Source organism: Tachypleus tridentatus, chromosome 3, assembly GCF_004210375.1.
Source record: "Tachypleus tridentatus isolate NWPU-2018 chromosome 3, ASM421037v1, whole genome shotgun sequence".
Taxonomy (NCBI): Eukaryota; Metazoa; Arthropoda; class Merostomata; order Xiphosura; family Limulidae; genus Tachypleus; species Tachypleus tridentatus.
In genome coordinates this window covers 103,257,251-103,278,803 of record NC_134827.1, presented here as the reverse complement: position 1 = coordinate 103,278,803, position 21,553 = coordinate 103,257,251, and the positions used below count along the sequence as shown (strand labels likewise).

General features: G+C 36.8%; 4 non-coding genes across 4 annotated transcripts; all 4 read right to left on the bottom strand.

The window, feature by feature from the left end:
• Nucleotides 1-2,914: 2,914 nt before the first annotated feature.
• TRNAK-UUU (transfer RNA lysine (anticodon UUU)) lies at nt 2,915-2,987 on the bottom strand. Its single transcript has one exon. It is a non-coding gene; the product is annotated as a tRNA-Lys (tRNA).
• A 799-nt stretch (nt 2,988-3,786) lies between these two features.
• TRNAK-UUU (transfer RNA lysine (anticodon UUU)) lies at nt 3,787-3,858 on the bottom strand. Its single transcript has one exon. It is a non-coding gene; the product is annotated as a tRNA-Lys (tRNA).
• A 1,796-nt stretch (nt 3,859-5,654) lies between these two features.
• Nucleotides 5,655-5,728, bottom strand: TRNAK-UUU (transfer RNA lysine (anticodon UUU)). The gene has a single exon. It is a non-coding gene; the product is annotated as a tRNA-Lys (tRNA).
• A 1,794-nt stretch (nt 5,729-7,522) lies between these two features.
• TRNAK-UUU (transfer RNA lysine (anticodon UUU)) lies at nt 7,523-7,595 on the bottom strand. Its single transcript has one exon. It is a non-coding gene; the product is annotated as a tRNA-Lys (tRNA).
• Between the last annotated feature and the right edge of the window lie 13,958 nt (nt 7,596-21,553).

Sequence of the window (21,553 nt, the reverse complement as noted above, 5' to 3'; positions counted from 1 at the left end):
GTAATAACTGAATTATTACCAAAGATAACAGGTACCTTGTGACCATAGTAACAAAACAACATATAATAATACTGAGAAAGGGGAACCATAGTAGCAAAACAACATATAATAATACTCAGAAAGGGGAACCATAGTAACAAAACAACATATAATAATACTGAGAAAGGGGAACCATAGTAACAAAACAACATATAATAATACTCAGAAAGGGGAACCATAGAAACAAAACAACATATAATAATACTCAGAAAGGGGAACCATAGTAACAAAACAACATATAATAATACTCAGGAAGTAGAACCATAGAAACAAAACAACATATAATAATACTGAGAAAGGGGAACCATAGTAACAAAACAACATATAATAGTACTCAGGAAGTAGAACCATAGTAACAAAACAACATATAACAATACTCAAAAAGTGGAAACATAGTAACAAAACAACACATAATAATACTCAGAAAGTAGAACCATAGAAACAAAACAACATATAATAATACTCAGAAAGGGGAACCATAGTAACAAAACAACATATAATAATACTCAGAAAGCGGAACCATAGTAACAAAACAACATATAATAATACTCAGAAAGGGGAACCATAGAAACAAAACAACATATAATAATACTGAGAAAGGGGAACCATAGAAACAAAACAACATATAATAATACTGAGAAAGGGGAACCATAGTAACAAAACAACATATAATAATACTGAGAAAGGGGAACCATAGTAACAAAACAACATATATTAATACTCAGGAAGTAGAACCATAGTAGCAAAACAACATATAATAATACTCAGAAAGGGGAACCATAGTAACAAAACAACACATAATAATACTCAGAAAGGGGAACCATAGTAACAAAACAACATATAATAATACTGAGAAAGGGGAACCATAGTAGCAAAACAACATATAATAATACTGAGAAAGGGGAACCATAGTAACAAAACAGCATATAATAATACTCAGAAAGGGGAACCATAGTAACAAAACAACATATAATAATACTCAGAAAGCGGAACCATAGTAATAAAACAACATATAATAATACTGAGAAAGGGGAACCATAGTAACAAAATAACATATAATAATACTCAGAAAGCGAAAACATAGTAACAAAACAACATATAATAATACTCAGAAAGGGGACCATAGTAACAAAACAACATATAATAATACTGAGAAAGGGGAACCATAGTAACAAAACAGCATATAATAATACTCAGAAAGGGGAACCATAGTAACAAAACAACATATAATAATACTCAGAAAGCGGAACCATAGTAACAAAACAACATATAATAATACTGAGAAAGGGGAACCATAGTAACAAAACAACATATAATAATACTCAGAAAGCGGAACCATAGTAACAAAACAACATATAATAATACTCAGAAAGGGGAACCATAGTAACAAAACAACATATAATAATACTCAGAAAGCGGAACCATAGTAACAAAACAACATATAATAATACTCAGAAAGCGGAACTATAGTAACAAAAGAACATATAATAATACTCAGAAAGGGGAACCATAGTAACAAAACAACACATAATAATACTCAGAAAGTAGAACCATAGAAACAAAACAACATATAATAATACTGAGAAAGGGGAACCATAGTAACAAAACAACATATAATAATACTCAGAAAGTAGAACCATAGTAACAAAACAACACATAATAATACTCAGAAAGTAGAACCATAGAAACAAAACAACATATAATAATACTCAGAAAGTAGAACCATAGTAACAAAACAACACATAATAATACTCAGAAAGTAGAACCATAGAAACAAAACAACATATAATAATACTCAGAAAGTAGAACCATAGTAACAAAACAACATATAATAATACTCAGAAAGGGGAACCATAGAAACAAAACAACATATAATAATACTGAGAAAGAGGAACCATAGAAACAAAACAACATATAATAATACTCAGAAAGGGGAACCGTAGTTACAAAACAACATATAATAATACTCAGAAAGGGGAACCATAGTAACAAAACAACATATAATAATACTCAGAAAGTAGAACCATAGTAACAAAACAACATATAATAATACTCAGAAAGTAGAACCATAGTAACAAAACAACATATAATAATACTCAGAAAGGGGAACTTTTTAAGTAATACGTACACAGTATTTTTCAAACACAAAATGATCCAGATAATAAAGTTCTTTATCAAAACCAAGTAAACAACAAAATTCAACAAAACCAAGATATCAATATTCCACAGACAACAGAAACAGTCGTAGAAATCCTGGAGGAATACACGACAAGTGAAATAACAATAACAAAAATAGCTAACAAACAGTTTCAAAGAGTGCACGTGATATTAAACAATGTCTAATTTAGTGTAAGGTCTGAAATTATTAAAATATATAATAATTTTCAGGACATTTTATTTTTCAAGTGTGTTTGTTATTTATAAAAATATCTTTAAAAAATGTAACTCCAAAATTCCAACCACGTCGCTTGCTTCTGTCACTCTACGCCAGTGACATCTAGTAGGTCGTCTTGAGTTAATATTATAAATAATCGAAATTTTTATCAATGTATTACTTTGTTTTATTTGTTTGTTTTTAAATTTCACGCAATGCTACTCGAGGGCTATGGGCGCTACTTGTCCCTAATTTAGCAGCGTAAGACTAGAGGGAAGGCTAACTCTTGGGCTACTCCTTTGCCAAAGAATAGCGGAATTGACCGTCGCGTTACAAAGCTACCACGGCTGAAAGGTTGAGGATGTTTGGTATGACGGGGACTCGAACCCACTACCTTCGAATACACTTTGAGTGACGTAACCACCTGGTCATGTCGGACCAACACATTTTAGACCAGGAGGAATGTGTAATTGAATGTCTATAATCTTAAAATTAAGACTTCGCTCGAACAGGGACTCGAATCCTGGACCGTTAGGTTAAAAGCCTAACGCTCTACCACCTGAGCTATTCGGGCTCTTATTTACTTTTTTTAACACATAAAAAATTTGAGAAAATAAAGCCATCGCAGATCTGTTATTTTATTTATCATTAAATATGGGTTAGAATATATAATACTTACAAAATATATATTCTTCATTTAAAAATAAACTCATAAATTAATAAATACCAACGAATTTTAAATACATAATACATTATTATCAGGGACGTAGATTTTTTACACCCGATGGGGGGGGGGTGATTTTTTACAACCACTTATGTGGACTGTTCAATTTGCAAAGTGGTATAATCTCTGAACCTGAAAGCTGTAAACATGCAGCCACAGAGTAATCTTGTTGTCACGATACTTGGATGTATACTTAGGCCTACTGACTGATACTTACAAAGTTACGAACTATAACATAGATTGATAAGCTTAGAAGCACACCTATATTAAAAATGTACATTTCGGCTACTGAAAAAGCCTACATCTAGGCCTCTCACGAAATCTATCTGCCGTAGATGCTGCTAATTTGGGCCTAACAGGCTGCTAAAAGGAAAATAGAAGTTAAAATTGTTTGTTCTGTATTACGCGCAAAGCTAACTGAGGGCTACCTGCGCCAGTCGTCCTAATTTAGCAGTGTAAGACGAGAGGGAAGGCAGATGGTCATCCCCACCAACCGCGAAATCTTGGGCTACTCTTTTACCAAAGAAGAGAGGGATTGACCGTACCATCATGGTACCTCCACGGATAAAAGGATAAGCATGTTCGGTGTGACCAAATTTTTGACCAGGGATGGTTTAATTGAATGTCTACAATCTTAAAACTCATACGTCGCCCGAACAGAAACTCGAACCCTGGACGTTAGGTTAAAAGCCTAACGCTCTACCAACTGAGCTATTCGGGCCTGTTGTTATGGTTTAACATCTTAGAATATAAAATACTTACAAAATATATTTTTTATTCATTAAAAGATAAACTCATCTGTTGATAAATACCAACGAATTTTAGATACATAGAACCTTATCATTTCCTCTAGCTCGGCATGCCTAGGTGGTTAAGGCACTCGACTCGTAATCTAAGGGTTTCGTGTTCGCATCCCCGTCGCGCCAGACATGCTCGCCCTTTCAGCCGTGGGGGCGTTATAATGTTATGGTAAATCTAAATATTCGATGATAAAAGGTAGCCCAACTGGTGGGCGGTGGGTGGTGATGACTAGCTGTCTTCTGTCTAGTCTTACGCTGCTAAATGAGGGACGGCTAGCGCAGATAGCTATCGTGTAGTTTTGCGCGAAATTAAACAAACAAACAAAGCTCTTGACTAACTGTGTTTTCTTTAGTCCTCCAGTTCTAAGTTAGGGATAGCTTTGTGCAGATACTCATTATAATTGAAGAGTGACGTGTATATGAATTTTGAGGTGTAATATTACTTTTGTATATTTCGTCTTCAAAATGTGTTATTTGAAGGATATTTTTATTTCTCATTAAAATTTTTTACAAACACATGTATATACCACAGGTTTTGAGTTTAACGTATCAAAATACCTGTGATGACTTGAATCTTAAGTCACTCTTTTTCAGGGATCGGTCCAATTTGGTGTTTCTGTATTATCTCATAGATGTCGCTTTTTAATTACTTATCTGACATTAATTTATTTTCTGAAAGCACCTTTTTTGTTTCCTCAAGGTTGATTGTTTTTGAAATTTGCGCAAAGTTACACGAAGCTATCTGGGCTGGCCGTCCCTAATTTAGAAATGTAAGACTAGAGGAAAGGCAGTTAGTCATCACCATCCATTAAACGCTCTTGGACTACCCTTTTACCAGCAAATAGTGGAATTGATCGATACATTATAACGCCCCCCACGGCTTAGAGGGCGAGCATGTTTGGCGCGAAGGGAATGCGAACCCGCGACCTTCAGATTACGAGTCGCACGCCTTAACACGCTTGACCATGCCTGGTCAAAATTGTAAATACCCATACCAGCAGTTCTGAGATACATTTTTACGTCAAGTGGGATTCTCGTCATCAAGAGCTAAGATATTTTAACGTTTTACATTTTTCACGGCCTCAACGGTAATATTACTTTATGTTTTTATGACGTGTCTGCCATTTAGCCGTCCAAAGTTTTTTACCTTTATACAGCATACATGAGTTTCTGAGTTTTATCACAAAATGTAATGACCTCAAATAAATGTATACGCTTGAAATACATGCTTTGAATAATATTTTAGTTCTTATAGTGACACAGAAATTAAAGAAAACAAAATAATATGGCTGTTGAGTATTAAAATAGTCCACAAATTATCATACCACACGCGTCTTGGTTTCAACTCTTTATTCAATGTTCTTGACTTCCCGTGTATCTCCACAGAGTCTCTCACGAAATCTATCTGATGTAGATGCTGCTAATTTGGGCCTAACAGGCTGCTAAAAGGAAAATAGTAGTTAAAATTGTTTGTTTTGTATTACGCGCAATGCTACCTGAGGGCTATCTGCGCTAGGCGTCCCTAATTTTGCAGTGTAAGACTAGAGGGAAGGCAGATAGTCATCCCCACACACCGCGAAATCTTGGGCTACTCTTTCACCAAAGAATTGAGGGATTGACCGTACCATCATGGTACCTCCACGGATAAAAGGATGAGAATGTTTGGTGTGACCAGATAAGGTTGAATTGAATGTATACAAGGTTAAAACTCAAACGTCGCCCTGAACAGGGACTCGAACCCTGGACCGTTAGGTTAAAAGCCTAACGCTCTACCGACTGAGCTATTCGGGCCTGTTGTTACGGTTTAACATTTGAGAATATATAATACTTACAAAATATATTTTTATTCATTAAAAGATAAACTCATCAATTGATAAATACCAACGAATTTTAGATACATGGTACGTTATCATTACCTCTAGCTCGGCATGCCCAGGTCGTTAAGGCACTCGACTCGTAATCTAAGGGTTTCGAGTTCGCATCCCCGTCGCGCCAGACATGCTCGCCCTTTCAGCCGTGGGGGCGTTATAATGTTATGGTAAATCTAAATATTCGATGATAAAAGGTAGCCCAACTGGTGGGCGGTGGGTGGTGATGACTAGCTGTCTTCTGTCTAGTCTTACGCTGCTAAATTAGGGACGGCTAGCGCAGATAGCTATCGTGTAGTTTTGCGCGAAATTAAACAAACAAACAAAGCTCTTGACTAACTGTGTTTTCTTTAGTCCTCCAGTTCTAAGTTAGGGATAGCTTTGTGCAGATACTCATTATAATTGAAGAGTGACGTGTATATGAATTTTGAGGTGTAATATTACTTTTGTATATTTCGTCTTCAAAATGTGTTATTTGAAGGATATTTTTATTTCTCATTAAAATTTTTTACAAACACATGTATATACCACAGGTTTTGAGTTTAACGTATCAAAATACCTGTGATGACTTGAATCTTAAGTCACTCTTTTTCAGGGATCGGTCCAATTTGGTGTTTCTGAATTATCTCAAACATGTCGCTTCATAATTACTTATTTGACACTAATTTATTTTCCAAAAGCACCTTTTTTGTTTCCTCAAGGTTGATTGTTTTTGAAATTTGCGCAAAGTTACACGAAGCTATCTGGGCTGGCCGTCCCTAATTTAGAAATGTAAGACTAGAGGAAAGGCAGTTAGTCATCACCATCCATTAAACGCTCTTGGACTACCCTTTTACCAGTAAATAGTGGAATTGATCGTTACATTATAACTCCCCTACGGCTTAGAAGGCGAGCATATTTTGCGCGAAGGGAATGCGAATCCGCGACCTTCAGATTACGGGTCGCACGTTTTAACACGCTTGACCATGCCTGGTCAAAATTGTAAATACCCTGACCAGCAGTTCTGAGATACATTTTTACGTCAATTGGGATTCTCGTCATCAAGAGCTAAGATATTTTAACGTTTTACATTTTTCACGGCCTCAACGGTAATATTACTTTATGTTTTTATGACGTGTCTGCCATTTAGCCGTCCAAAGTTTTTTACCTTTATACAGCATACATGAGTTTCTGAGTTTTATCACAAAATGTAATGACCTCAAATAAATGTATACGCTTCAAATACTTGCTTTGAATAATATTTTAGTTCTTATAGTGACACAGAAATTAAGGAAAACAAAATAATATGGCTGTTGAGTATTAAAATAGTCCACAAATTATCATACCACACGCGTCTTGGTTTCAACTCTTTATTCAATGTTCTTGACTTCCCGTGTATCTCCACAGAGTCTCTCACGAAATCTATCTGATGTAGATGCTGCTAATTTGGGCCTAACAGGCTGTTAAAAGGGAAATAGTAGTTAAAATTGTTTGTTTTGTATTACGCGCAATGCTACCTGAGTGCTATCTGCGTTAGCCGTCCCTAATTTAGCAGTGTAACACTAAAGGGAAGGCAGATAGTCATACTCATCCACCGCGAAATCTTGGGCTACTCTTTTACGAAAGAATAGAGGGATTGACTGTACCATCATGGTACCTCCACGGATAAAAGGATGAGCATGTTTGGTGTGACCAGATAAGGTTGAATTGAATGTATACAAGGTTAAAACTCATACCTCGCCCCAAAAGGGACTCGAACCCTGGACCGTTAGGTTAAAAGCTTAACGCTCTACCGACTGAGCTATTCGGGCCTACTGTTATTGGTTAACATCTTAGAATGTATAATACTTACAAATTATATTTTTATTCATTAAAAGATAAACTCATCAATTGATAAATACCAACGAATATTAGATACATAGTACCTTATCATTACCTCTAGCTCGGTGGATAAGGCACTCGACTCGTAATCTAAGGGTTTCGTGTTCGCATCCCCGTCGCGCCAGACATGCTCTCCCTTTCAGCCGTGGGGGCGTTATAATGTTATGGTAAATCTAAATATTCGATGATAAAAGGTAGCCCAACTGGTGGGCGGTGGGTGGTGATGACTAGCTGTCTTCTGTCTAGTCTTACGCTGCTAAATTAGGGACGGCTAGCGCAGATAGCTATCGTGTAGTTTTGCGCGAAATTAAACAAACAAACAAAGCTCTTGACTAACTGTGTTTCCTTTAGTCCTCCAGTCCTAAGTTAGGGATAGCTTTGTGCAGATACACATAATAATTGAAGAGTGACGTGTATATGAATTTTGAGGTGTAATATTACTTTTGTATATTTCGCCTTCAAAATGTGTTATTTGAGGGATAGTTTTATTTCTCATTAAAATTTTTCACAAACACATGTATATACCACAGGTTTTGAGTTTAACGTATCAAAATACCTGTGATGACTTGATTCTTAAGTCACTCTTTTTCAGGGATCGGTCCAATTTGGTGTTTCTGAATTATCTCATAGATGTCGCTTCATAATTATTTATCTGACATTAAATTATTTTTTAAAAGCACCTTTTTTGTTTCCTCAAGGTTGATTGTTTTTGAAATTTGCGCAAAGTTACACGAAGCTATCTGTGCTGGCCGTCCCTAATTTAGCAATGTAAGACTAGAGGAAAGGCAGTTAGTCATCACCATCCATTACACGCTCTTGGACTACCCTTTTACCAGTAAATAGTGGAATTGATCGCTACATTATAACGCCCCCCACGGCTTAGAGGGCGAGCATGTTTGGCGCAAAGGGATTGCGAATCCACGACCTTCAGATTACGGGTCGCACGCCTTAACACGCTTGACCATGCCTGGTCAATAGTGTTAATACCCATACCAGCAGTTCTGAGATACATTTTTACGTCAATTGGAATTCTCGTCATCAAGAGCTAAGATATTTTAACGTTTTACATTTTTCACGGCCTCAGCGGTAATATTACTTTATGTTTTTATGACGTGTCTGCCATTTAGTAGTCCAAAGTTTTTTACCTTTATACAGCATACATGAGTTTCTGAGTTTTATCACAAAATGTAATGACCTCAAATAAATGTATACGCTTCAAATACTTGCTTTGAATAATATTTTAGTTCTTATAGTGACACAGAAATTAAGGAAAACAAAATAATATGGCTGTTGAGTATTAAAATAGTCCACAAATTATCATACCACACGCGTCTTGGTTTCAACTCTTTATTCAATGTTCTTGACTTACCGTGTATCTCCACAGAGTCTCTCACGAAATCTATCTGATGTAGATGCTGCTAATTTGGGCCTAACAGGCTGCTAAAAGGAAAATAGTAGTTAAAATTGTTTGTTTTGTATTACGCGGAAAGCTAACTGAGGGCTATCTGCGCCAGCCGTCCCTAATTTAGCAGTGTAAGACTAGAGGGAAGGCAGATAGTCATCCCCACACACCGCGAAATCTTGGGCTACTCTTTCACCAAAGAATTGAGGGATTGACCGTACCATCATGGTACCTCCACGGATAAAAGGATGAGCATGTTCGGTGTGACCAGATTTTTGACCAGGGAAGGTTTAATTGAATGTCTACAATCCTAAAACTCATACGTCGCCCTAAAACAGACTCGAACCCTGGACCGTTAGGCTTTTAACCTAAAAAATATATTTTGTAAGTATTATATATTCATTAAAAGATAAACTCATCTATTGATAAATACCAACGAATTTTAGACACATAGTACCTTGTCATTATCTCTAGCTCGGCATTCCTAGGTGGTTAAGGCACTCGACTCGTAATCTAAGGGTTTCGTGTTCGCATCCCCGTCGCGCCAGACATGCTCTCCCTTTCAGCCGTGGGGGCGTTATAATGTTATGGTAAATCCAAATATTCGTTGATAAAAGGTAGCCCAACGGGTTGTCGGTGGGTGGTGATGACTAGCTGTCTTCTGTCTAGTCTTACGCTGCTAAATTAGGGACGGCTAGCGCAGATAGCTATCGTGTAGTTTTGCGCGAAATTAAACAAACAAACAAAGCTCTTGACTAACTGTGTTTCCTTTAGTCCTCCAGTCCTAAGTTAGGGATAGCTTTGTGCAGATACACATAATAATTGAAGAGTGACGTGTATATGAATTTTGAGGTGTAATATTACTTTTGTATATTTCGCCTTCAAAATGTGTTATTTGAGGGATAGTTTTATTTCTCATTAAAATTTTTCACAAACACATGTATATACCACAGGTTTTGAGTTTAACATATCAAAATACCTGTGATGACTTGAATCTTAAGTCACTCTTTTTCAGGGATCGGTCCAATTTGGTGTTTCTGAATTATCTCATAGATGTCGCTTCATAATTATTTATCTGACATTAAATTATTTTTTAAAAGCACCTTTTTTGTTTCCTCAAGGTTGATTGTTTTTGAAATTTGCGCAAAGTTACACGAAGCTATCTGTGCTGGCCGTCCCTAATTTAGCAATGTAAGACTAGAGGAAAGGCAGTTAGTCATCACCATCCATTACACGCTCTTGGACTACCCTTTTACCAGTAAATAGTGGAATTGATCGCTACATTATAACGCCCCCACGGCTTAGAGGGCGAGCATGTTTGGCGCAAAGGGATTGCGAATCCACGACCTTCAGATTACGGGTCGCACGCCTTAACACGCTTGACCATGCCTGGTCAATAGTGTTAATACCCATACCAGCAGTTCTGAGATACATTTTTACGTCAATTGGAATTCTCGTCATCAAGAGCTAAGATATTTTAACGTTTTACATTTTTCACGGCCTCAGCGGTAATATTACTTTATGTTTTTATGACGTGTCTGCCATTTAGTAGTCCAAAGTTTTTTACCTTTATACAGCATACATGAGTTTCTGAGTTTTATCCCAAAATGTAATGACCTCAAATAAATGTATGCGCTTGAAATACATGTTTTGAATAATATTTTAGTTCTTATAGTGACACAGAAATTAAAGAAAACAAAATAATATGGCTGTTGAGTATTAAAATAGTCCACAAATTATCATACCACACGCGTCTTGGTTGGAACACTTTATTCAATGTTCTTGACTTACCGTGTATCTCTACAGAGTCTCTCACGAAATCTATCTGATGTAGATGCTGCTAATGTGGGCCTAACAGGCTGCTAAAAGGAAAATAGTAGTTAAAATTGTTTGTTTTGTATTACGCGGAAAGCTAACTGAGGGCTACTGCGCCAGCCGTCCCTAATTTAGTAGTGTAAGACTAGATGGAAGGCAGATAAACATCCTCACTTACCGCGAAATCTTGGGCTACTCTTTTACCAAAGAATAGAGGGATTGACCGTACTATCATGGTACCTCCACGGATAAAAGGATAAGCATGTTCGGTGTGAACAGATTTTTGACCAGAGAAGGTTTAATTGAATGTCTACAATCTTAACACCCATTCGTCGCCCGCACATGGACTCGAACCCTGGACCGTTAGGTTAAAAGCCTAACGCTCTACCGACTGGGATATTTGGGCCTATTGTTTTGCTTTAACACCTTAAAATATATAATCCTTACAAAATATATTTTTATTCATTAAAAGATAAACTCAGCAATTGATAAATACCAACAAATTTTAGATACATAGTACCTTATCATTACCTCTAGCTCGGCATGCCCAGGTGGTTAAGGCACTCGACTCGTAATCCAAGGGTTTCGTGTTCGCATCCCCGTCGCGCCAGACATGCTCGCCCTTTCAGCCGTGGGGGCGTTATAATGTTATGTTAAATCCAAATATTCGTTGAAAAAGGTAGCCCTACGGGTTGTCGGTGGGTGGTGATGACTAGTTGTCTTCTGTCTAGTCTTACGCTGCTAAATTAGGGACGGCTAGCGCAGATAGCTATCGTGTAGTTTTGCGCGAAATTAACCAAACAAACAAAGCTCTTGACTAACTGTGTTTCCTTTAGTCCTCCAGTCCTAAGTTAGGGATAGCTTTGTGCAGATACACATAATAATTGAAGAGTGAAGTGTATATGAATTTTGAGGTGTAATATTACTTTTGTATATTTCGCCTTCAAAATGTGTTATTTGAGGGATATTTTTATTTCTCATTAAAATTTTTCACAAACACATGTATTTAGCACAGGTTTTGAGTTTAACGTATCAAAATACCTGTGATGACTTGAATCTTAAGTTACTCTGTTTCAGGGATCGGTCCAATTTGGTGTTTCTGAAGTATCTCATAGATGTCGCTTCATAATTACTTATCTGACATTAATTTATTTTCTAAAAGCACCTTTTTTGTTTCCTCAAGTTTGATTGTTTTGTTTTTTTTAATTTGCGCAAAGTTACACGAAGCTATCTGTGCTGGCCGTCCCTAATTTAGCAATGTAAGACTAGAGGAAAGGCAGTTAGTCATCACCATCCATTAAACGCTCTTGGACTACCCTTTTACCAGCAAATAGTGGAATTGATCGCTATATTATAACGCCCCCACGGCTTAGAGGGCGAGCATGTTTTGCGCGAAGGGAATGCGAATCCGCGACCTTCAGATTACGAGTCGCACGCCTTAACACGCTTAACCATGCCTGGTCAAAAGTGTTAATACCAATATCAGCAGTTCTGAGATACATTTTTACGTCAAATGGGATTCTCGTCATCAAGAACTAAGATATTTTAACGTTTTACATTTTTCACTGTGTAAGCGGTAATATTAATTTATGTTTTTATGACGTGTCTTCCATTTAGTCGTCCAAAGTGTTTTACCTTTATACAGCATACATGAGTTTCTGAGTTTTATCCCGAAAGGTAATGACCTCAAATAAATGTATGCGCTTGAAATACATGTTTTGATTAATATTTTAGTTCTTATAGTGACACAGAAATTAAAGAAAACAAAATCATTTAGGTAAAAGATTAAAGGTCACGATGTTTCTCTTTGAAAGACTAATTTATTTTTTTAGGTTTAATCTTGAATTTTTATATTGTAGTCTTGGACGTTTCTTTGAAGGAAAAGGAATTTGAATTAAAGAATTTCATATTGACGTGCGATGATTTCAAACTAAGGTAATTCGTTTACTTTTCATTTTAGGAGCCTTCGTTTTATATGGCTTTTGTGTGTTGAAATACGTCCACAAATTATCATACCAACGCGTCTTGCTTTGAACTCTTTATTGAATGTTCTTGACTTTCTGAATATCTCCATAGAGTCTCTCACCAAATGTATCTGCCGTAGGTGCCTTTAATTGTGGGCTAACAGGCTGGCAAGAAGGCAAATAGTAGTTAAGAGCTCGGGTTATTCTTCTTTCGCCGATTAATGGCATGTGGCTGACATAATTATATACGCATGGCCATAAAATACGGAGTCCGAATTTTTTTTAAGTAACGGGACACGAACATGAAACCAGAGTTTCACAGTCTGGTATAATAACCATTAATATCGTGCTGATTTAAAAAATAAATAAAACAGCAATTTTCACGTGATTTACTGTCAGAAAATTTACACTGTGTTTGAAACATTACAAATAAGATATAGTTCTTAATCAGAGATGTTAAGCCTTTCCTCCAGTGAAATGTGTATAAGGAATTATAGCGCTGAAATCTGTGGACTCAGTTCCCTGCGGTAGAGACAGCAGAGAGTCCAATATAGCTAACTGTTCTCTAAAACCGACCAAAAGACAGAGATGTTTGTGCTTTGTTTAAAAGCAGCTAGTTGTTTAATTGTTAAACAATATCATAGACTTACGAAATGAATTACGATAAATTAGCATAGTTTGTTGTGCATCGAAGGTGGGCACGACAAGTAGCCCGTTGTGTAGTTTTGCGCTTAACAATAAAAAAAACAAAAATCGTTTGTTGTTTTCCTTATTAATTTCTTTCGACGTATTCACCTAAGACTAGAAAGTTTACAGAAGTAAACAGCTGAGGTTGTAGATATTAAAAGTATTGTATCTGTTTGTCACGTGCGCTTGTTTTAAAATAAAAGAAACGTCACTGCGGGTTAAGGCTCATTTCATCTGTTTAAACACTTATTATTAATGAGAGACTACAATAATAATTAAAGTATAGAAAATAATAAAATTACAGTTATCATTTCGAAAGATGTAGTGTTTTTTGTTTTTTTTAAAGAAACAGAAGAAAAAGGCGCAGATGGCTCATTCTCTGATTTACCAGATGGCTTCATCGTAAAGAATACTTACAAATACTTTGATTGGATGTTATTTGGAACTTTGCACGGGAGTGGTTGGCACGCTTTTGACGTATGGATGACATCATCTCGTGCGCAGACTCTCAGTGTTTTATACAAACGGTTAAAAGGCTAAACTGCTCCTTAAAACACCAGTGTTTTGTAGGAAAACTCCAAGAAGAAAGAAACTGTTGCTGTTTTGTTTCGGTTTTTTTCTTCCTAGAAAAGCAAACACCGAGAGCTACGTCTTTATCTCAACTTCTGTTTTTGACGTCTGTTATCGAGTGGTAAAGAGGTAGGTAGCATTACATATATAAAAATAAAATTATTTGGGCTCCTCATATCGAATTTATATTTTACTTTTTTTTTAGTAGTTGCTTTTGAGATATCAGATTCGACTTAAAAAATACTAAAAACAACAGATTTTTGTTTTGTATTTACCACGATATAACTGAATGTTAACTTAGAAACTTTACGAGTAAAAAAAACAGCGAAGGTTTTGTTTGTTTATCGTTGAGCGAAAATCTACACAAAGGCTAACTGTTCTGTATCCACCACGAGTATCGAATGCCGGTTTTAAGCGTTATACGCCTTCAGAGTTGCCCTGAGCCACTGAGAAGTCCCAAGATAAAGAAGCGAGTATCAGCAACAAATTATAGAAGTCTAATTTAACCAAGTGATTGGTTTATTTCAAAGCTGCGAATAATAATAACAAATAATGAAACGGACAATTAAGAAACTCTAAACAAGGGACAAACCAAATTATTTAAATATGATATCCTCAGTTCATATTAATGTGAATTGTGAAACTTAAGCATGTGGAGATCACCCCCTACTCTCTGTAATGGGACTCGTTAACCTTTTATATTACATTTAGTTCACGAGAAATTTGACGGACGAAAAAGTACGAATCCATAACCATTTGTTAGGAAAGTTTAAGAAACAATTGTTATGCACAAAGGTACGCAATTGGCTGTCTGTGCTCTGCCCATCGCGAAAATCGAAACCTGCGTTTTATCGGCATGAGATTCGAAACTTAATAATAAGCCACCAGGGGGCATATTTGGTTTCAAGAAACGAAAGTAGAGGTTACTAAGTATTTATATTTTTAACAAATCTTTACCCACCTGTCGCAGCGTGGTAACATTTCGAACTGTTAGCCTAAACCTAGTTCCTAACAAAAATCTCTTTAACTTTTTTCAATTGGATGAAACTATAATAATTCCCTTGCGTCATATTAGAATTTTTTAGCCATTTTCTCTTTTCCAATGAGCTTGATTTTACTTAAAACTGAAACCTTTTATAACAAATAACTGAGAATAATCAATTATTTGTCAAGGAGCTGCTGTAACATTAACAAATTCATAATTACTTATGGTTTGTAAACCACAGGCCCGCAGGATTACTTTTACTTTGCATGTTATAAAGTTGATTTACACAAACTTGGCTGTACGAAGTAGATTTGTGTTTTCTCATTTCTTACTTACCTCATAATTTTATAAGAAGTAGTAATAATAATAATAATTAAACCCATGCGTTTATTTGTGACTTTCGAGAGCATTTTTTTCTAGGCCCAGCATGGCTTGTGGTTAGGGCACCTAACTCACAAGCTGAGAGTCGCGGAGCATGGCTTGTGGTTAGGGCACCTAACTCACAAGCTGAGTGTCGCGGAGCGTGGTTTGTGGTTAGGGCACCTAACTCACAAGCTGAGAGTCGCGGAGCATGGCTTGTGGTTAGGGCACCTAACTCACAAGCTGAGTGTCGCGGAGCATGGCTTGTGGTTAGGGCACCTAACTCACAAACTGAGAATCGCGGATTTGAATCTTCGTACCCCCAAAAAACATGCTCTTCCTTTTAGCCGCGGAGCGATTGTGTAGCTTTATGTAAAGAAAAGCCCAAGAGTTGACGTTTTGTGATAATAACTAGTTCTTTTCCCTCTATTTATTCACTGCTAAATCAGGGACGGCCAGCGCAGATAGCCCTAGTGCAGCTTTGCGCAAAATTATAAACAAACAAACAAGCATTTTCCCGCGGAGTATCAATCTAAGACATTCGCTAAAAATTGATAAAATTATTCTCGTATTTTGTATAAGATTTCATTACATCTTGGTGTTGTAATTGACTCCCAAATACAGATCATTTAAAGACGAATTAATTGAAGAAAATATTCTTCAAGTTATCGAAATATTTTTCTAGCTGTCGTATCTTCTAATCCACAGACGAAGCTATCTAAGAGATGTCTGTTTGTTTGGTAACAACGGGTCCAACGGTTTGCCAGTTAAAAGCAGACACACACACACACTTTCAGTGGCCACTAAATATCTACTCGTAGTACCGTATAGGGCCTCCTTTTACCTTCACGACTGTTTGAATTCTTTGTGGCATTGTTTCAACAAGGTCTTGGAAACATTCCTCAGAGATTTTGTGGCTCGATGACGTCATGCAATTCCTGCAGATTTGTTGGCTACACATTGATATCGCGAACCTTCCGTTCCATCTCATCCCAGAAATTCTCTATTAGATTGAGTTCTGGAGATTGTGCAGGCCATTGGAGTACACTGAAGTCACTCTCATGTTAGTGGAACCAGCTTAAGAGGATGCGTGCTTTGTGCCATGGCGCATAATCCTGCTGGAAGTGGCAATTGGAAAACGGATAGACTGCACATTGTCAGCAGCAATGTGCAGGTACGCCGTGGTAATCAAATGATGTTCATTTGCACACCACATTCTGACCCTACCATCTGCATGTCGCAGCAGAAATCGAGGTTCGTCAGACCAGGCCACGTTTCTCCTATCTTCAATCGTCCAGTTTTGGTGATCCCGTGTCCACTGTAGTCTCACCTTCCAGTTCTTAGCTGACAGGAGTGGAACCCGACATGGTCTACTTCTGCTGTAGCCCATTCGCTTCGAAGTTCAACACGTGTTTTCAAAGATGCCCTTCTGTACACCACTGTTGTAAAGAGTAGTTATTTGAGTAATTGTGGTCTTCCTGTCAGCTTGAACGAGTCTGGCCACTCTCCTGTCTTCTCTCATTAACAAGGTGTTTTCGCCCACAGAACTGCCACTTACTAGGTTTGTTTTCGTACTATTCTCTGTGAGCTCTAGAGACTGTAGTGCGTGAAAATCTCAGGAGGTCAGCAGTTTCAGAGATGGTGGATTCATCACGTCTGGCACTAACAATCATACCACGGTCAAAATTGCTTGGATCACACATCTTCCTCATTCTAATGTTTGGGCTAACAACGATGAACCTCGTGACCACGTCTGCATGTTTTACGTATTGAATTTCAGCCACATGGTTCGCTGTTTGGCTATTTGTGTTAAAGAACAGGTGTACTTAATAAAGTGGTTACTCAGTGTATTTTGTTAAATAATGGTTTACATTAGGCATGTGAATTGGCCAAGTACAATTAACTCAGAAGAGGTGATTCTATAATTTGTTAAATTTAGATGTGTTATGTTTCATTTTCTTGAAGGTGGACGAAGGTGTTATGTCTTCCTCTGTGATTGACAGAGACCATATAGTTCATTGTGTAGCTTGTGCACAACTACAAACAAATAGATTTACTCGGAAAAACAACAAAAAAAAAGTTTTAGCCCTTCAGTGACGTAAAATTAAGTCTAAAAGACTTATACAGTTTACCATCGAGTTTCGATACTCATGGAGGGCACATCACAGATAGCCCATTGTGCAGTTTTGTTCTTAAATATAAATAAATAAATAAAATAACAGTTTTACCTTAGATTATCTCCTTTTTCTTGGATCCATATAATTTGTTACAAATAGAAATTTATAAGTAGGTTTTAACTGATGTTACGAAAAACGAATTTTTTGTTCTCTAGGAGGTGTTAGATTTATTTGTTTTTTAATTTCGCTCAAAGCTACACGAGGGCTATCTGCGCTAGCCGTCCTTAGTTTAGCAGTGTAAGACTAGAGGGAAGGCAGGTAGTCATCACCACCCACCTCCGACTCTTGGGCTACTCTTTTACCAACGAATAGTGGGATTGACCGTCACATTATAACGCCTCCACGGCTGATAGGCCGAACATGTTTGGTGCGACGGAGATTCGAACCCGCGACCCGGGCCGAGGCTCCAGAAGTCGTTATAGTCAGTGTTATAAAGAGGGGGATAGTGGGTAGGCCGGTTTTGAACGTTTTCAACCTGAATACTATATTTCTTGTTATTCATATATCTTCTTTATCCTTCTTAGTGGCATAGCTATATGTTTTTGTTGAGCAGAACAGAGATAGCCTTTTGTGTAGCTTTGTGATTAATAACAAACAAACAACGAATTGTCTTCATCTGGATTGTTTTAGGAATAATAAGTCATCAGGACTCTTTTACAAATATCAGGTAATTAGACTTATTAGAACTCTTTCAGAAATTACTACTCACTAGAATTCTTTCAGAAATAATGACTCATTGGAACTCTTTCTGACATAATAAGTCATTGGAACTCTTTCTGACATATTGAGTTATTGAAACTCTTTCTGACATATTGAGTTATTGAAACTCTTTCTGACATATTGAGTTATTGAAACTCTTTCTGACATATTGAGTCATCGGTTGTTTCAAAAATAGTGAGTGAAATAAACATTTTGCGCTTTATTGTGATGCTGGTTGGAGAGGTTAATATTTGTTTTAGATTCTAAACAACAGATTAGCGTAATGTTGGTTGGAGAGGTTAATATTTGTTTTAGATTTTAAACAACGGATTAGCGTAATGTTGGTTGGAGAGGTTAATATTTGTTTTAGATTCTAAACATTGAGATGATTAGATTACACACGTTCTTAGCTCGTACTACCTCGTGACAAGCAGTAGATTTGAGGTTTCGATATTCACGATGGGCAGAGCACAGAGAGCCCATTGTGTAGCTTTGCGTTAACAGCAAACAAAGAAATCATAGCCCAGTTATAACACGCAGATAGGAGCTACGTATTAGTTTCACATAATATCTGCAGACGTCTAAGGAACTTGTATACAAATTCGTATCTCTATTCAAAACACATGAACAAAATGATGATGTATATTATCCTAAGAACAGCCACCAATTACAATATACCTGCTTCTCTGCCTTCCTCTCCGAGTATTTACTATATTTGTGTACGTCTGTAGCGAAATTAAGATTTAGCTATATCGCCATTAGCTGGAACTTTATATAAACTTAAATATCAGCCATTGAATTAGTTTGTTATTGGGTTCAGAAGCTAAACTACCATCAAGAGACTGTAGAATATATGGTTTGCTTTCTAAACGTTAGCTTTTCACGCCAGCACTGTATTGAAGTGGTTTTTTGTTTTCTAAAGCCCTGTTTCTTAATGTTATTACTGCCACTGTAAGTCGAAGCGATTGATAAAGGTGAACTCTGGATGGATTTCTAATGAAGTGCGAATGTAAGTATTACTTGCTCTGGCAAACCTTAAGACACTGACGCATAAAGACTTCGGTTCTGTCGGTTTTTAACGGAAAATAATGCAGTTTATACCTAACAGTTTTTGAGGTTCTAAACGTTCACCGATATCATTGACAACATCGTGAAATAGGTCCAAAACAAAGAAAGAAAAGGAAGTAAAATATACGAGAAATAGTAAATTGTATTATAACGGTTCCTCAGGAAGTGCAAAAGGAAGTAAAAATATATGACAAAGAGCATGATTATGTATTATAACGGTTCCTCAGGAAGTGCAAAAGGAAGTAAAAAAATATGACAAAGAGCATGATTATGTATTATAACGGTTCCTCAGGAAGTGCAAAAGGAAGTAAAAAAATATGACAAAGAACATGATTATGTTTCATAACGGTTCCTCAGGAAGTGCAAAAGGAAGTAAAAATATATGACAAAGAGCATGATTATGTTTTATAACGGTTCCTCAGGAAGTGCAAAAGGAAGTAAAAATATATGACAAAGAGCATGATTATGTTTCATAACGGTTCCTCAGGAAGTGCAAAAGGAAGTAAAAATATATGACAAAGAGCATGATTATGTTTCATAACGGTTCCTCAGGAAGTGCAAAAGGAAGTAAAAATATATGACAAAGAGCATGATTATGTATTATAACGGTTCCTCAGGAAGTGCAAAAGGAAGTAAAAAAATATGACAAAGAGCATGATTATGTATTATAACGGTTCCTCAGGAAGTGCAAAAGGAAGTAAAAAAATATGACAAAGAACATGATTATGTTTCATAACGGTTCCTCAGGAAGTGCAAAAGGAAGTAAAAAAATAGGACAAAGAACATGATTATGTTTCATAACGGTTCCTCAGGAAGTGCAAAAGGAAGTAAAAATATATGACAAAGAGCATGGTTATGTTTTATAACGGTTCCTCAGGAAGTGCAAAAGGAAGTAAAAATATATGACAAAGAGCATGATTATGTTTCATAACGGTTCCTCAGGAAGTGCAAAAGGAAGTAAAAATATATGACAAAGAGCATGATTATGTTTTATAACGGTTCCTCAGGAAGTGCAAAAGGAAGTAAAAATATATGACAAAGAGCATGATTATGTTTCATAACGGTTCCTCAGGAAGTGCAAAAGGAAGTAAAAATATATGACAAAGAGCATGATTATGTTTCATAACGGTTACTCGGGAAGTGCAAAAGGAAAGATCCGGCATGGCCAGATGGTTAAGACACTCGACTCGTGATCCGAGGGTCGCGGGTTCGAATCTCCGTCACACCAAACATGCTCGCCCTTATAGCCGTGGGGAGTTATAATCTTATGATCAATCCCACTATTCGTTGGTAAAAAGAGTAGCCCAAGAATTGGTGATGACTATCTGCCTTCTCTCTAGTCTTACATTGCTAAATTAGGGACGGCGATTGCAGATAGCCCTCGTGTAGTTTTGGGCGAAATTCAAAACCAACCAAATCAATCAAAAGTAAGTAAAAAATATGACAAAGAACATTATTATGTTTCATATCATTTTTAGTGTAGTCTGTGACAAGAAGTTGAAACTAACTCATCCTCAGTGTTGTACTGACAAGAAGTTGAAACTAACTCATCCTCAATGTTGTACTGACAAGAAGTTGAAACTAACTCATCCTCAGTGTTGTACTGACAAGAAGTTGAAACTAACTCATCCTCAATGTTGTACTGACAAGAAGTTGAAACTAACTCATCCTCAGTGTTGTACTGACAAGAAGTTGAAACTAACTCATCCTCAGTGTTGTACTGACAAGAAGTTGAAACTAACTCATCCTCAGTGTTGTACTGACAAGAAGTTGAAACTAACTCATCCTCAGTGTTGTACTGACAAGAAGTTGAAACTAACTCATCCTCAGTGTTGTACTGACAAGAAGTTGAAACTAACTCATCTCCTCAGTGTTGTACTGACAAGAAGTTGAAACTAACTCATCCTCAGTGTTGTACTGACAAGAAGTTGAAACTAACTCATCCTCAGTGTTGTACTGACAAGAAGTTGAAACTAACTCATCCTCAGTGTTGTACTGACAAGAAGTTGAAACTAACTTATCCTCAGTGTTGTACTGACAAGAAGTTGAAACTAACTCATCCTCAGTGTTGTACTGACAAGAAGTTGAAACTAACTCATCCTCAGTGTTGTACTGACAAGAAGTTGAAACTAACTCATCCTCAGTGTTGTACTGACAAGAA